Source organism: Muscardinus avellanarius, assembly GCF_963383645.1.
Source record: "Muscardinus avellanarius genome assembly, chromosome: 7".
Taxonomy (NCBI): domain Eukaryota; kingdom Metazoa; phylum Chordata; class Mammalia; order Rodentia; family Gliridae; genus Muscardinus; species Muscardinus avellanarius.
Window position 1 is genome coordinate 72,680,626 of NC_137793.1, and position 17,641 is coordinate 72,698,266.

Below are 17,641 nucleotides of genomic sequence, written 5' to 3' on the forward strand. Positions count from 1 at the left end.
CTTTGGACATTATTTATATATATTTGATATCAAAACTAAGAAGACAGATGATTTCTAAATTCAATTATCAAAACAATATTATGTGTCTCAAAAATCAGAGATTAGCGCCTGGCGTGGTGGTGCATGCTTTTAATACCCGTGCTTGGGAGGCAGAGACAGGAGGATCGCGCAGGTTCAAAGCCAGCCGCGCTGGCTTAAGAGACCCTGTTTCCAAATAAAAATAGAAAATAGGTCTGAGAGTGTAGCCCAAAGATAGAAGGGCTTCCAGGAACCCCAGTATCACCAAAAAAAAAAAAAAAATCAGAGTAAACAGAGCTTCAGATGCAAACAGGTATAGTTTAAAATTATTGGTTTCTGCTCAGAAACACTGTTTTTAAGATGCTAACTTTTTAAGTGGTTTATAGGCCTTAAAACTACAAATGAGCTCTGACTGAATATGTAGAAAAATAAAACAGAAGCAACTTTATTAATGTAACACACACAATACAACAAAAAATGAAGAGAAACACTATATGGAAAATGTTAGTTGTTCTTCACTAATGCCATAATAAATGTCATCCTGATATATGGCTTTAGGATGGTGAGCTATAAAGAGATGTGGACAGACATGCCTCCATATTCTACTTGCAAACAGATTCTTTCAAAAACATAATTGAAAGCAATATACACTATAAATAATTAAAAAATAAATGCACAAACATTTATTTACCATATGAAAACATATTTTTGGACAAGGATGTCATTTATATATCAAGATTTGATCTTTCACATACCAATTAAACTTGCTAGTCATGCATAACTTGGGGTGGGTGTATGGTTTGGAGGGGTTTCTCTATGAAAAGACTAAGAGAAAACTACTGTGTCACCCTAGTATTTGACTGCATGGGTGAAAGACATTTAGAAGAGACCAGGTACCAGGGAGAGGGCTCTGTATCGGGCATATTATGTGTGAGCTGCCTCTGGGATAAGCAAAGAAAACAATCGAAAGACAAACACAGCAATATTTTTTTTTTTCAGTGCTGCTTACAGGCAAGTTACATGATTAAATGAAGAAGGTAGGGAAAGCAAGACATTTATAATGCAACAGACAAATGACAATGCATTGCTAGTTAGACAGCATAATAAGTGCCATCTAATTTTCTCTTTAGAATCCATTTATTCTTCAAAGCCCTAGATCATCATCAAGGGACCACATTTTGCAACTGAGGAATTACAGAAGAGGGAAATTTGATTTTATCAAATATTTCAATTGTTGTGAGCAAACTCTTTGTAAATAGCTTTTGCAGTATATTTAATAAGATAGTAAGGTCAACATTTGTATTCTTACAGCCCAAAATATAAAATATCGTTCCTACTTTTGAACTTTTCTAATATTTAACTGATATCCTGAAAGTCATTTGCTGCCCAGACTATCATGTAATCATGTCTAGTCATCTGGTAATTCATATTTGTTGGCATGTTAGCATGCGAGCCAATTTAAATATTTCCCCAATATTTTAACCTTAGAATAGTCATCTAAAAGTAACTTGTATATTAATTCAGAGTTAGTTCCATTATCAGTATGCACTACTCATAAGTAGATGTTCCAAAATGTAGCATTCTCAAAATCAGCCTGGCATTATGGCTTTTAGCATCTTCGTAGGATGAAAATGAATAGTTTAAGTAAATAATTTCCAGAACAACATCCTTAGAAAAAAATATATTTAGGCAGAAACTAGGAATATTCGGTTAGGGATGGTAACATAAATCAACAGTAATTTTCACAATGAAAGACTATTTCCAAATGAAGTTTCAAGCAGGAAGACCAGTGTGGATCCAATTGCGGGGAGTTAGGTTTGAATTGAGTAGACATTCACCAAAGGGCTCAGCATGCTGAGTGCCCAGAGCACATTGTACAGAGTGAAATCCTGTAATAAGCTAATGCAAAATTAAAAGAGGTATTTGAAGTCTGTGATTTTTAGAGTCTCTCTCACTACTGGTTTCCTTTGTCTTTTAATAAGTGGTAAAATATAGGAATAAGCACCAACTTAGGGATTTATCAAAACTAATTTTTAAAGAGCTACTTTTATATTCTGATATAAATCAGATATAAGATACAAAAAAGACATGAAATACTATCTAAAGTCAAATCTAACTTAACAATAAGCTTTCACATATTTTCCTTAGAAGTAATACAAACCAGATGTTTGACATTTTTAAATTTTAATATTTAGCCGGGTGTGGTGGTGCACGCTTGTAATCCCTGCACTTGGGAGGCTGAGACAGGAGGATCACACGAGTTCGAAGCCAGCCTCAGCTGCTTAGTGAGGCTCTCAGCAACTTAGTGAGACCCTGTTTCCAAATAAAATATAAGAAAGGTCTGGGAGTATACCCCAGAGGTAGAAAGCCTCTGGGTTCCACCCCCAGTACCACCAAAAAAATTTTTTTAATATTTAAATTTTATGCTAAAACACAAACTATATAGTACAGAAAATGAATTTATAATAAAATCTTTTAATCATCAATTTTTCTAAACATTCTCATTCTAACATTCATACATAAATTATAGCTAATAATGGAGAAATCCTAAATGATACATACAAGTAGTACTTTGAAATTTAGAATATCTTTAAAAATCACTAATCAAATTACATTGATTAAATAGTAAATGAAAAAAATAATATAATAATGGCTAAAATGTATGATGTCTGTCATCTTGGGTACTTTTTTTTTCTTTTGGTGGTACTGGGGTTCCTGGAAGCCCTCTACCTCCGGGCTACACTCCCAGACCTATTTTTACATTTTTATTTGGAAACAGGGTCTCCTAAGCCAGCGCGCGGGGCTGGCTTCGAACCTGCGCTATCCTCTTGTCTCTGCTTCCCAAGCGCGAGGATTACAAGCGTGCGCCACCACGCCCGGCATCTTGGATACTTTTTTAAGTGATGTATTTAATTTTCTAATTCAGTCAACACAATACTGTGAAAAAGGTAAAATATCTTCTACTTTCTGCAGATGAGGATACTGAGTAACAAAGAGTTTCAATAACTTACTTAATGTCATGCACTTAAATTAGGAAAATATAAAATTAAAACTTCAATATATAATTATAAGTTTTCTCTGAAACAGGGTGATCACCAGCTCAAGGCCAGTCTCAGCAACTTAACAAGATCCTGTTTCAAAATAAAAAATAAAAAGAGGCTAGAGGCTGGCATTCTTAGAGGTAGAATGCAAATGGATTGAAACCTCAGTACCAAAAACAAAGAGACCAATTTCCACCACCATAAAGGTAATAAAATAAACATGCACAATTTTTTGACATGTAGAATGATCTCATAAGTATATTATCAGTTAAAAAACATTCCCCTGCTAAAATAATACAGTAGGGTTAATAAAGAAATTGTTGCATAGAATAGACATTTCCAATATTTGAGATAGAAAAATTTTTTTGGCATACAGAAAATTAGAGATTCAAAGAACAAATATCTCATTAAATGTTCTAAATAAAAGATTTTAAGAGGACTCCTCTAGCATGCATGAGGTCTTGGGTTCAATCTCAGGCACTGAAGAAAAAAAGACTTAAAGATCTTTATGCATAAATGATATTAAGAAAAAATATGGAAAATGTTTGGAAACAAGAACTGAAAAGAAAGGGCCAGTCCATTGAGAATCAGGGTGAACATTTCCTCCGTGGTATACACTGATTTGTAGAGTTCTAGCACCTTGGTATAATCCATCACATGCTCAAAAATAGATACCTGGAGCTAGAAAAAAAGAACTTCATTTTAAAGCAAGCTTCAAAGAGTTCCCAATACATAGTTCCAAAGAACTAAAACTCATCTCTGGAAATTTTAAGGCAATACCCTAAAAAGATCAACAACAACAACAACAACAACAACAACAACAACAACAACAACAATAACAACAAAGAAGTAGCAATAAAAAACATTTTAACAACAAAATTAAGTCTCAAATTATTCTATAAAATAGAAAGAGATGGAATATACCCAAACTCATCCTATGAAGCCAGTATCATTATGACACAAAAACTTAAATAGTTCCTCAAGGAAATAAAAAATATAAACCAAATAAAAAAATAAAAAATTAGCCGGGCGTGGTGGCGCACGCTTGTAATCCCCGCGCTTGGGAGGCGGAGACAGGAGGATCGCGCAGGTTCGAAGCCAGCCGCGCTGGCGTAAGAGACCCTGTTTCAAAAATATAAAATAGGTCTGGGAGTGTAGCCCAGAGGTAGAAGGGCTTCCAGGAACCCCAGAACCACCAAAAAATAAAAAAAATAAAAAAAATAAAAAAAATAAAAAAAAAAAATAAAAAATTATAAACCAATATTATTGATGGATTTAGATGCAAAAATCCTTAGTAAAATGCCAGCAATTTATATTCAAAACCACTTAATGAGACTCTTTGTTTCAAAAGAAAGAATAAAAAATAAGGTCTGGAGGTATAGCTCGGAGGTAAAATGCCCCCCTCCACCCTGGTTCAATCCCTAGTACCTAAAAAAAAGAGAGAGAGAGAGAGAGAGAGAGAGAGAGAGAGAGAGAGAGAGAGAGAGAGAGAGAAAAGAAAAAAACCCCTTAGAAATAAACCTCAAGAAGGTAAAGATATTTACAGTGAAAATTATAAAATAATAAGGAAATTGAAAAAGACCTAAGAAGATGGAAATACTACTCATGTATAGGCAGAATAATGGCCATACTACCAAAAACCATCTACAGATTCAATGCAATCTCTATCAAATTACCATTGTCATTACAGAGCTAGAAAAAAAGAGTAGTAAAATTCATATGGAAGAACAAAAGACCCAGAATAGCCCAAACAATTCTGAGCAATAAGAACCATGCTGGAACCATTTCAAATTATAGTACAGAGTTATAGTAACAAAACAGCATGGTACTGGCACAAAAATAGACATATTGATCAGTGAAATATAATTAAAAACACACAGAGAGAAATATCCTCACACTTAGAGCCAGCTGATTTTTGACCAAGAACTCAAAAACATACACTGGAGAAAAGACAGCCTTTCCAACAAGTGGTGCTGAGAAAACTGAGTATCCATATATAGAACAATGACATTAGACCCTTATCTCTAACCCTGCACATGTCAAATCAAGATAGATCAAAGACCTAGGAATTAGGCCAGACACTTTGCAATTATTAGAGGAAAACACAGGACCAACTCTCTAGCATAGCATCACTGGTAGAAACTTTCTCAATAATACCCTCAACACTCAGGAAATAAAAAAGATAATAAATGGAATAGCATCAAAGTAAAAGCTTTCGTGTAACAAAAGTAACAAATCAAGAGCCTGATGAAAGAGCCTACAGAATAGGAAAGAATCTTTGCCAGCTACTTCTCTTATGCAGGACTAGTACCTAGAATATATAAAGATCTCAAAAAACTTAACAACAAAATCAAGGAACCCAATTGAAAAAAAAAATGGGCATCTACACTGAATACACACTTCTCCAAAAACATAAATGCAAATGTTCAACAGAAACATGAAAAAATGACCAACATTACTAGCAATCAGGGAAATATAAATCAAAACTACCTTGAGATTCCATCTAACCCCAATAAGAATGAGAGTCATCAAGAATATAAACAATAATTAAGCGTGGGAAGGATGTGGCAAATAGAAACTCTTAAGCACTGTTGTCAAGATCATAAATTTGCACAACCATTATGAAGATCAATAAGGAGGCTTCTCAAAAGATCAGGAATAGAACTACTCCATGATCTAGCTATAACTACTGCTTGGATTCTTTCCCAAAGAATTAAAGAATACTATCGTGATACATGCATATTTATGTTTCTAGCAGCACAATTCAGAATAGCCAAATTATGGAACCAATTTATGTGTAACATCAGATGACTACATAAAGATAATATGAAATATACACACAATGGAGTTTTACATTTCCAGGAAAATGGATGGAACTAGACAATATTATGCTGTGAGATCAGCTAATCTCACAAAGTGAAGGGTCATATTATGTTTTTCTTTCATACATAGAAGTTAGAGAGAAAGTAGGAAACAAAAGGGACGTCAGATAAATGGAGAGAGAGAGAGAGAGAGAGAGAGAGAGAGAGAGAGAGAGAGAGAGAGAGAGAGAAGCAGTAGAATAGTGGAAGAGTATTGTGAGTGGGAGATCATAAGAGAAAAAAAGGAAGAGTGAGGAAGTTCACAGTTCAAATAATATTATGTCCATATATGAAGGTATCACAAGCAATCTCACTAAATGTATAGGGAGTGGGAGGACGTGGGGGAATGCAGAAGGAAATACACTAAGTGGTTATGTATTTACATTTGTATCACTGAATCTCACTATGACATATAATTATAATAGTAGTATAAAATGGTAAAAGAAAAATTAAAAAAGAAAAAGACAATAGGGATAAATGATTGAGAGTTAACTAGTTCAAACAAAAATAGACAAGTTTTAGGGATTATTGCAAGTGAATATAAAGTATGTTATGTAAAAAAAAGAAATGAAGTTATAACTGAAGAAATTGCCAAAATTAATTTGGTTGGCTTGAAAAAGAGTGAAGTAAATTTCATATATACAAAACATAATAATTGAAAATTGAATCCCCCAGAGATTAAACACAACTGAATAAAGTGAAAAGTAGCTCTAGGAAAAGTCTTCATAACCACAACACACACACACACACACACACACACACACACACACACACACATGAAAAAATATAAAATAATGGTTGCAATGTTAACATGTATAGATTATACATTCAATTGTAATTTCAGCAACTAGTGGAGAAGAGGAGGAAAGAACATTTGAAGACACGTGGCTGAGATTTTTTTTCACTTTTGCGAAAGACACCACAGATTCAGGAATCTGAGAAACTCCAATCAGGATAAATAAGAAGAAATCTACACCTAGGTAAGTGTTCATAGACCACATAATTAGAAAAGTGGTAAGAAAATGACAAACTCGTAAAAAGAAACATGAGCAAAGGCTACGCATGTCATGTATGAAAGAGTAAGATGCCAATAAATATCTTAAGACACATTTAACACAAGGTGTTATCAGAACAATGTAGCTTTAAAGATACCATGTTCTCTCCAATCACAGGTGTTTAGGACACATTGTTTTCTCTTCTTATCTCATTCAATCACTCACTAAATGCGCGCACACACACACACACACACACACACACACACACACAGTCTTGTTTGATTATTTCTTCCCATTCAAAATCAGCATCATTTCCTCTGGGTTTTCTTCAGATTTCCCATGTAAATTCAGGTTCTTTACTATATGACCTCATGGGTCTATGACCATTTCCTTTGAAGCACTTAGAGCCGTGGTTAATCTTTGGTATTCTTAGCAGACTATGAACTCACTGGGAGCAGAAAGTATGTTTGTTTTCACTCAAGATTATTTCCTTGGTGCTTGCCCGGTTCCTGAGCCATAGAAGGCACTCACTGAGTATTTTCTGAGTGACTGAATACAGTTGCCATTAAATATGAACTTCAAGGAGTTTTAGCGGGCCCTACAAAAACAGAAGTTGCCTAACCAAATCTCTCTCTCTATTAGATCCCCCAATCACACAATAATGTAAAGAACCAGAGGAAAAACTATACACAATTCTTTTAGCATTACCAGGAGACAGAGAACACAAACCTCAAGTTATTTATATTAAAAATAAATATCTAATTCCCATAAAGTCAATAAAGTAGGTATCCCCATGGAAGGAAACCTGAGTGTGTGGAACACGAGGATAGAGAAGGGTTACTAAATGCTATAAAAGAGGGGCAGAGTCACCTCCAGAAGGAGAACACAAAGCCAGAGTGCTGCATACAAGCCTGTGACTCTTTGCCCATGGCATCTGCTATAGAGCAAAGACGACATTAATGCTAGAGAAAGGGGGGGATGGAGAGAGAGAGAGGAGAGAGAGAGAGAGAGAGAGAGAGAGAGAGAGAGAGAGAGAGAGAGAGAGAGATTCTCCTGGAGTCATAGCAATGAAGGGAAAAAAGGAATTAAAAATGGAAAAATAAGGATTCTATAGAATCCACAGCAAAGCCATACACCAGCAACTCTTCCCTCTTTAACATCATTTCAGTAAAAAAAAAAACAAAAAAACAAAAAACAAAAAAAAACCCTGAACTGCTGAACTGTTGGGTGTAGCAGGACATGAATTTAATCCCAGTGCTTGGGAGGCTGAGGCAGCAAGTGGTTGAGGCCAGCAAGTGGTATATACACACATGCACACACACACACACACACACACACACACACATACAATGCACATCAAAACCCAAAATACCATGTTGAGAGAAAAGCATATATTTGACCTAGAAACTTTGTTCATAAAACGCATAAGAACAAGAAAAATAAGAACTTCACTAAAATAGTCACCATAAGAAGAAAATAAGATATAAATCCTATATTCCAAATTTAATTAAATATCATCAAGTGAGGATTAGAAGATATTTTATGTGAAACTCCTATAATCATATATACACAAAATAGGAACAGAAATGAACCAAACAATAGGAAGGTACACAGGAAAACTTATTTGAATCCAGGATAGAAACTGTGGATAAAGACAAAACCATATTACATATGAATAATAAATTATACATGGCCCAAGGGAAATATATTTAAATTTAATAAAACTCATTAAAGAAAAGCAGAAAAACAACTAAGAAATGGAAACAGATAAATAAGTAAAAAGGGACCAAAAGAAAGTGTTTAAAATGGAGTTTGTCAAAGAAACTCCAAGATTAAATAGTATAGGGTCCAAAAAAATAAAAAACTATAATCTAAAGAACATTTCTAAAAGTAATAGAAAATCCCAAATCTACAAATTGAAATGTACTACTATGTGCCTGAAAAACAAAACAAGAACAATAAACTATAATACACAGCCCAGTAAACTATTAATCTTAAAAGATAAAACAAAAGCCAGGCGTGGTGGTGCACACTTGTAATCCCCGCGCTTGGGAGGCGGAGACAGGAGGATCGCGCAGGTTCAGAGCCAGCCTCGCTGGCTTAAGAGACCCTGTTTCCAAATAAAAATATAAAAATAGGTCTGGAAATGTAGCCCGGGCGTAGAAGGGCTTCCAGGAACCCCAGTACCACCACACACACACACACACAAAAAGAAGATAAAACAAAAATATTCTGAGATTTCAGGCAAATTATTACATAGAAAAATGGTAAGTGGATAAAGCAGGCTATAGAAGATTATGTCAAGTACAATGCCACTCTCTGTATGTGTGTCTATGTGGTAAATAATATGCACAAAACTTAGTCATCACATTACAAGAATGAATATTAAAATGTTAACAAGTTATAAGTGGTTTTATTTTCCTTATGTTTATCTTCTAAATTTTCTAAAATTATAATCAGTTATCACTGCAATCCAATCAAATGCAGTACAATTTTAACCAATCTAGTTAAACATTCTGCCATCCGTCTTGGGTGGAAGTAAGGCCTGGAGGATTCGCCAGGAATGCTATGATTAGGACAATCAGCAGGGAGAGCAAAGTGAGAAGTTTAAGACCAATAACATAAAATGCCTCAAAAGTTGAATACAGGTGACTCTGCATGCCTGCAAACTATTCCTGTCTGATTCCTAGTCATTACCCAGTGAAAGAATAGAAGATGTGGCTGGTGACAGAGTAGAAAAGTATATGTAGAATTAGGCTTAGGTAATAAAGTTCATTTAAAGGTAGTTTTTGCAACCATAAAAGGTAAATCTTGCTGGATTTTCATAATAGCATGGTTGAGAGCATTTATTTTAAGGAATTGGCTAATGCAGTCTGGAAACTGGCAGGTTTAAAATCTGTATGGTAGCCTGGTGTGGCGGCGCATGCTTGTAATCCCCGCGCTTGGGAGGCGGAGACAGGAGGATCATGATGGTTGGAAGCCAGCCCCACTGGCTTAAGAGACCCTGTTTCCAAAAATAAAAAAGTATAAAAATAGGTCTTGGAGTGTATCCTGGAGGTAGAAGGGCTTCCAGAAACCCCAGTACCACAAAAAAAAAAAAAAAAAAAAAAAAAAAAAAAAATTCTGTATGGTAGAGTAACAGGCTGAAAATACAGGCAGGAGTTGACCAAAACAGAATTTCTTCTGTGAGAAACTCTAATTTGTTTTTTTTAAGTCCTCCAACTGACTAGGTGAGGCCCATCCACATAATTTAAGGTAATCTACTTAAAATCACCTCATCGAAGATGTTACCTCTATCTGAAAAATAACACCATAATATACCTGGTTAGTATTTGATCAAATAATGGTACTATGACCTAGTCAAACTGACACATAAAGCTAACCATCCCACTTAAGAAATTCCTTTTTCAGGAATTCAATAGGGCAAAGGCTTCTAGGTGAGAATGTTCATCTCAGTTGGCAGTGCTCCAACATGGGTCATGAGGCCTCTCCAGAAGCACACACACCCCTCTGACTTTTTCTCCATGCGGAAGCTCCAGCTGTAATCTGAATAACACTTAAGAACTGCAAATACTAACTCTTGTGTTACTCTAATGCTTAAGTACTTCCATTATTCTTAAGACCAAGTCAGCCTCTTTCTAAGGCAAAAGACCCATATCTATTTCCTAATTTTATTTCTAGTGATGCAGGGTCCTGTGAATCTGGTAAACCTGCTCTTTTGCCAAATCATCTCAAGATCTGGGTATCACCAAAAGAAATCAAAGAAACAACCCTCTGCCCAAGAGTAACAAGGCTAAAATTCTCACCAATGTTTTAACCTCATTTCCAAAAACAACATAAAAAAGCAAACCGAGGCCACACATTTAAAAACATTAAGGTTAAGAGTTTAACTAAAGACACATGCAGAGAAAACATACATGTGATCTTTGTCAAATGAAGAATTTAATTCTTATTATTTTAGATTCACAACAGTGCAGAGAAGATTGGCACATGTTGAATTTTTAGAGACTCAAAACTTTCAAAGGGAACTTTTTATAAAGTTTATGAATCACATTGGACTAAAAATTCTCAGAAGGAAAATGTTACAGGCAAGCTATAAAACCTCTCACTGTCAAACCAAGGTTTTGTCCTCCACTACAGCACAGAGCTGCACATAGAGGGCAAGCTTTTTACCGGGGGTAATGTAAATTCTACAGACTACGAAGGAAACACTTAGATGGTCTCCTTGGAGCTGTATAATTATTAATAATCTGATGGAGAGATCTCTCAGTTTTAGACTTTTCTGTATTTACAAATAAATGTTTTTTTTCTTAATGGCTTACTGTGATTCTTTACAAAAAATTTGTTCCATTATATTTGTTCATCATTCAAAAAAATAATTTAGAGTCAAATGCAAATTGGGCCCTCGGGTTAATGATCATAGACTATGGTCAAAGCTAATCTTTTGAAATAAATCTCAGATACATCACTGCACATATTTGTATTCACAAGTTAAAACTCAAACAAGAAACTCTGTGGCAGCAATTATTAAAACTAATGGAAAATGAGTAAACAATGTAACAAACTGGTAAGAAGCAAAATAGTGATTAATAAGCAAAGATAGCATAAACTTATATATCTTTGCCTTATGCATTTAAACCATTTTATAGGCTAAATATTATTTTAACAAATAACAAAATTCAATGTTTAGCTCCACTCAATTTTTAAACTTACATAATAGATGAAAGTAAATATACATATACATACTTATACAAATGTGGCTCTAGCTTTATAATGAAAAATGATATAAATATAGTTTTCCTGAAGCCTGCTAATCTCAGGAATACTAACCAAGACCAATCAAGAGGAGGAAAGTGAAAATTTTCAGACCCTGATTTAGAGAGAGAGAGAGAAAGAGAGGAGAGAGAGAGAGAGAGAGAGAGAGAGAGAGAGAGAGAGAGAGAGAAAGAAATATTTGATTATTAAAGGCCATCCTCATAAGCAAAATATTTTCCCTCAATTAAACCTAATTATTTAATTGTTTACATTTACTAATGGAATGAAACATCACAAAACAAACAACTGAAAGGGGATGTTTTTCAGCAAGTGCATAATCATCAATCAACATGTACAGAAAGATTCTTAAAATTATATGAAGCTGGTCTGTTTAAATAGAAAGGCATATTTTATCCCAATCAATGCATAAAAGTAAAATTATCCCTAACTGAGGCATGTTTCTCTGCTGTACAGTTCAGCTGTAATGATCCCCACACACTGCACTCGCACATCAATTATGATAATCATAATCACGGTCGTTAAGCTGAATGTTCATTATTATCAGGATGCTGGTGACAGCAGATTCAATCACCGGGTGCAATGGGCAAGCAGTCACAGTCCCACCCAAGTTTCTGCAGACAACGATGTGCCACATTAAATCTATGATGTGTTCCACATCCCACTCCATTCCAAAGCTGCAGACAGTAAAGGTCAACTTTATGTTCTGTGCAATATGCTTAGGTTCTCTAAATTAATTCTTTGGAGTACTGGATATTTTTATGCTTTGCAGCTTATAAAATCCTGTTTAGGACCAAAATGCATGTGAAAATAACAAAAGAAGACTACCCTACTGTTGTAATTCACCTATAATAAGGCATATGAGAAAAAAGCTTTATCAACATGAACCATCTTAAGAATCTCTTCCTGAATTTTGCACACAAGGAAAAACATGAAACGGCCCCATTAAAATCAGTTGTCTAAAATGCATATGGAAACTCATTCCAATTCAGATAAAGGCCTAAGACTATCATTTCTGCTTCAGTAAATATGAACATATGTGAATGTTTTGACACCAAAAGAATGTTTTTAGTACACTGAATTTTTTATTGTCCAACTCTTTTAGACTTATTCAAATAAATTAAATTAATAGTGACTGACTGGTTGGCTCTCCTTAGTTAATTTCACTTCTATTTTAAATATTGAGATCAGCAGAATAAAGAATTTATAAATACAAAGTATTTACCAAAATTTTAAAATCTGACCATTTAAAACACAGAGTATAGCAATTTAATTTGAGGCAGTTTATAAACAGATCAGAGAAATAAAAATAAATGATATGTAGATTATTTTATTATTTATTTCCACTTTTAAGAGAAAATATATATGCTATTTTCCATGATTAATTTTTATACTTTCAGGAAAAAAAACAGTCTTATTTACTCTCAGTTTGTTGACTTTGTGATTTCACTGTATTTCACTTTCAGATCAGTAGCATTAAAAATACCATATCAACTGCTTAAAGTTAGACTGCCCCTGGGTTCAAAACCCAGCACCAGAAAAAAAATTTTTTTAAGTACCATAACTTTTTGTCAGTCCTTTCTTTCTTAGCTATTTTAAACCTGTGGTCTTTCTAAAACCATCTTTAATCCACTAATGATGACTAAGTTGAAACTTCTAATTTCGAAGGTTAAAAAAAAACCCAAAGTTTTAAACCTAAAGCAAAATAAGTCTACTTTTAGCAATCTATTGGGTGCGAGTTTCAGCCAGTATACTTAATATCAAATTAAATATAAGATATTTTTAATAATCCTAGCATCTTACCTATAGCCAGTGAAATAAATACTTCTGTATTGCAGGAAGATTACATTTAGCCACGTGGAGGGATAATTTATTTACTTAATAAGCCTACTTAAAAAGATAAGAAGGAAGATGGGAAGTCAAAAGGAAGAGAGACAGCATTCAGGAGGCTGAGACAAGAGGACTGCAGTTCGTGGACAGACTTAGATACTACTTAGTGAGGCCCTCTGAAACTCAGTGAGACCTTGTTCAAAATAAAGAATAAAAAATAGGGCTGGGGGTGTAGCTTGGAGGTAGAATGCCCCTGGGTTCCATCCCCAGTACCTCCTCGTGCCCCCAAAAAAGAGAAGGAAGAGAAGGAAGGAAGGAGGAGAGGAGAAGGCAGTCATGTAAACTTTGTGTAGAACTTTTCTACGTAGTCTTGTGAAGAGTTAGGGATGGCCAATAAGTTATGACAATTTCATGAATCCCTACACTTTTCTTCCCTTAATTTTTAGAGCATACAAAAATAATTATTTCTGGTTAATTTTAGGTTATGTATACTTTCTAAAAGTATACAGATACACAATAATTTCTCCAAAATAATAAATTCTCTTTCTTTTGAGTGAATATCCAAAAGTTTTTTTTTTTTTCTCTGTGAAGTTGCTTCTTTCAGTAAGGCAAATACATATTCTTGGAATATGTAGGAATGTATAAATTGAATCTATGGTAATAAAACAAAAGAAAATACCATGTTATTTTAGGAAGCACATTTTATTGCACAAAGTCATTCCTTATTCGAAGTAGCTTAATGTCCTAAGATAAATCATTTTATTTTAAAGGAATGAACAGTTGCCTGAATTAAATAGGATGGTAAAGATGCATAAAAGCAAAAATGTTTATGTTAAATAGAAAATAAGATATAAATTATGTTATGCATATCAAGATATAAAATTAAATGGATAAAATCATAATGTGTTTATATTCAGAATGGTCAGATATTAGTTAAAAACAAATGCTTAGAACAATTTGATTATGGAGTTTTATAAAACAACATCATCAACAACATTTGTGTTTGCCAATTGGTTCTAAGGGTGAACCAGATCAAAAGTATGCATATTCCTTATACCATGGAATTACTCATGTTTTAGAAAGCATTTTTTAAAAAAGGCTTAGTAGCTACAAAAAAAGTACATTTTTAGGTGTACAACTTACTTACCTTTTTAAGTGTACAACTAACTCCTAAACACAACTTACCTCTTTGCAATCCCATATTTACATTGTCCTTAAATTTTTTTAGTTTGGTGAACAAAGGCCTCGTTTTTGTTTTAGGCTTAATTGAAGATGCTTCTGTGTTTTCTTCTTGGCCATCCATAAGCTGAAATTCCTAAGACACTTATCATCATAATAATGGTCCTCTACTTTGGGGCATACAAACTCTTCTCATTTTAGGTATTTTTCCCTGATTTTCATTTCTAGCCTGGTATTTTAATTGTATTTGACTTTTGGTAAGGTGCCTAAAACGCCTTCTGGAAAGTAGTATACAAATGAGCGAATGTTCACTGACAGAAGAATAATAGAACCAACAGGTCTCTTTCCAGATTAATTACTACTCAATGTTAACGGTGTAAATTCTGCTATAACTAAGTTATGGTTTCTTTTATGTGTTGGGGGGGGATACTGGGGATTGAATCCAAGGGCATTCTACCTTTGAGCTATACTCTCAGCCCTTTTTTTTTTTTTTTTTTCTTGAAATGAGGTCTTGCTAGGTTGCTGAAAATCTTGCTACATTGCTGAAGTTGTCCTGGGACCTGCAATTGTCTCAGTCTCCCAAGTACTGGGATTACAGGCATGCACCACCATGTGCAGCTAGTTATGGTTTCTGACAGCAAGAAATTTCCCTTTTCACTTCATATAGTATAAGACATTTTGGTGTTTTTCCAATTGAAACATTTTTAAGAGCTAAAAAAATTCTGACATCAGATAAAAAATATTTATTTGCTTTCTTCCTTGTTTTCTAATGTTCTTAATTCTGAAACACTTACTGAATATTTAATATTTTCAAGGAACATTCATATGCCTTATTTTGTTTAGGCCTATTAAACATTTTAATTTAAGCCAAAATTAAACTTAGGTACAAAATATTATATAGTTGTTATGGTTTGACCTGTTAGGGTTTGGGGAAACTGTTCCTGGGGACCTCTGTTAAGCTCCTGGAAACTGTTCCTGTAAACCGAGGGTTCTTATCCAGACTTAGGATGGATATACACTGGTTCAGACTCTTGCTGAAGACTTAAATGAGTTTATTATTATAAGGATAGAAATACAGGTTGTAACTGTTATGGCACCATTACAAAGAGGAAAAGCTAGAGCTTAACTAAAGCACTATGTCACAGAGTGACACAGTGGGATGACCCGAAACAAAGTCACCAAAGATTCCTGGACACAGAGTATTTTTATAACCAGTCTTCTGACCAGACTAGATCTCCATGGCAGGATGTTGATGTGTAGATGATCTGCTCTGTCTCCAGCACAGACCCCCAAGCCTTTTGTTACCCTCCAAAATGTGTTAAGTTGCTCATCTGGAGTCTGGAATTTCCCTATATCCTTGAGGAAGTCCACTTCTATTAGAAATATAAAAAGACCCTAGGCTCTTGGGCTTCTTCTATTCTCTTGCTAATTACTCTTGGCACCTGGAAATCTGCTGCCCTTTCCTTGAAGTTCCTGGCTTTTTTACTACCAAAAATATATTTTGAAAATTGAAAATCTTTCCCAATACTGGTATATTAATACATTTTGAAGCCTCTTCCCAATACTAGTACAACAGTGACTTCTTTGGGGGATTGTATATTGTTAGTATATTGCAGTGCTACTAATTGTTTGTTTGTTTATTTATTTATTTATTTGTACTGAGGGTGGAACCCAGAGGTTTTCTACCTCTGGGCTATACTCCCAGCCCTATTTTATAATTTACTTGGAAACAGGGTCTCACTAAGTTTCTGAGAGCCTCACTAAGTAGCTGAGGCTGGCTTCGAACCTGTGCGGTCCTCCTGTCTCAGCCATCCCAAGCGTGGGGATTACAAGCTTGTGCTACCATACTGGCCTAATTGTTTTATACTAATTTTTAAAATTTCACTGAACTTGTTTATTAGTTCTAGCATTTCTTTATCGAGTCCTTGTAGTTTTTATATATAAAATCATGTCATCTGCAAACAGAGACAATCTTACTTCTTCCTTTCCAACTTGGATGCCTTTTATTTCTTTTTCTTTTATATTGCTCTGGGTAAAGGTTCCAGTCAGAATGGGCATCATTATCATGTTCCTATGGTTTAGATAATATTTAAATGAGACACTGGATACTGAAATGACGAAAGCCTCTTAGACTAGTGGTGATGGAAATAATGCATTTGGTATGCAAGCACACATGAGTTGTGCGGCCAGGAGTATAATGCGATGGAATGAATTGTGTCTCCTTAAATTGTGTACATTGAAACCCTACCCCAAAATGTGACTATATTAGAAACAGGGCCTTTAAAGATGTGATGAAGGTTAAATAAAGTCATGATGCTGGGACCATGATCTGATGGGATTGTATCCTCATAATGAGAGACACAAAGTATCCTGCTCTGTCTTGTCTCTGCCTACAAAGGAGAGGTTCACTCAGAGATGACAGCTGCCTAAAGCCAGGAAGAGAGGCCCCACCAGAAATCAACTGTGCTGGCACTCTAATCTCAGACTTCAGCCTTTACACTTGTACAAAAATAACTGTCTGTTGTTGAACTACACAGTCTATTTTACTGTGTTTTCACAGTATAAACACAAATATATCACATATACCACAAAAAACATATATGTACTGTACCTCTTATGTATAACCACATAAAACAGGCTTGCACATGTGCATATCTTTGTTAAGTACATATAGAAAAATTATTATATATGTTTATCATGCAACTCTTTCTCCTGTTTTTCTATATATATCCACACAAAGATAAAGCACTGGTCTCCAAGCCTAAGAGTTGACTCTATTCTGTGACTTCAAAGCCAGTGTTCCATGCCACTGATCTTAGGGCGTATATTCATAAAACATGTAAGAACAAGATAATAATAATAATAAAAAAAAAAGCATGGTTGCTCATGCTTGTAATCCCCGTGCTTGGGAGGCTGAGACAGGAGGATCACACAGGTTTGAAGC

General features: G+C 34.7%; 1 protein-coding gene across 1 annotated transcript in view; it reads right to left on the reverse strand.

Moving 5' to 3' along the window:
• SPATA17 (spermatogenesis associated 17) overlaps positions 1-17,641 on the reverse strand; it is a gene marked incomplete at both ends in the record, with an annotated part of 225,758 nt that overhangs the window by 43,376 nt on the left and 164,741 nt on the right. The gene's annotated exons all lie outside the window — the stretch shown is intronic.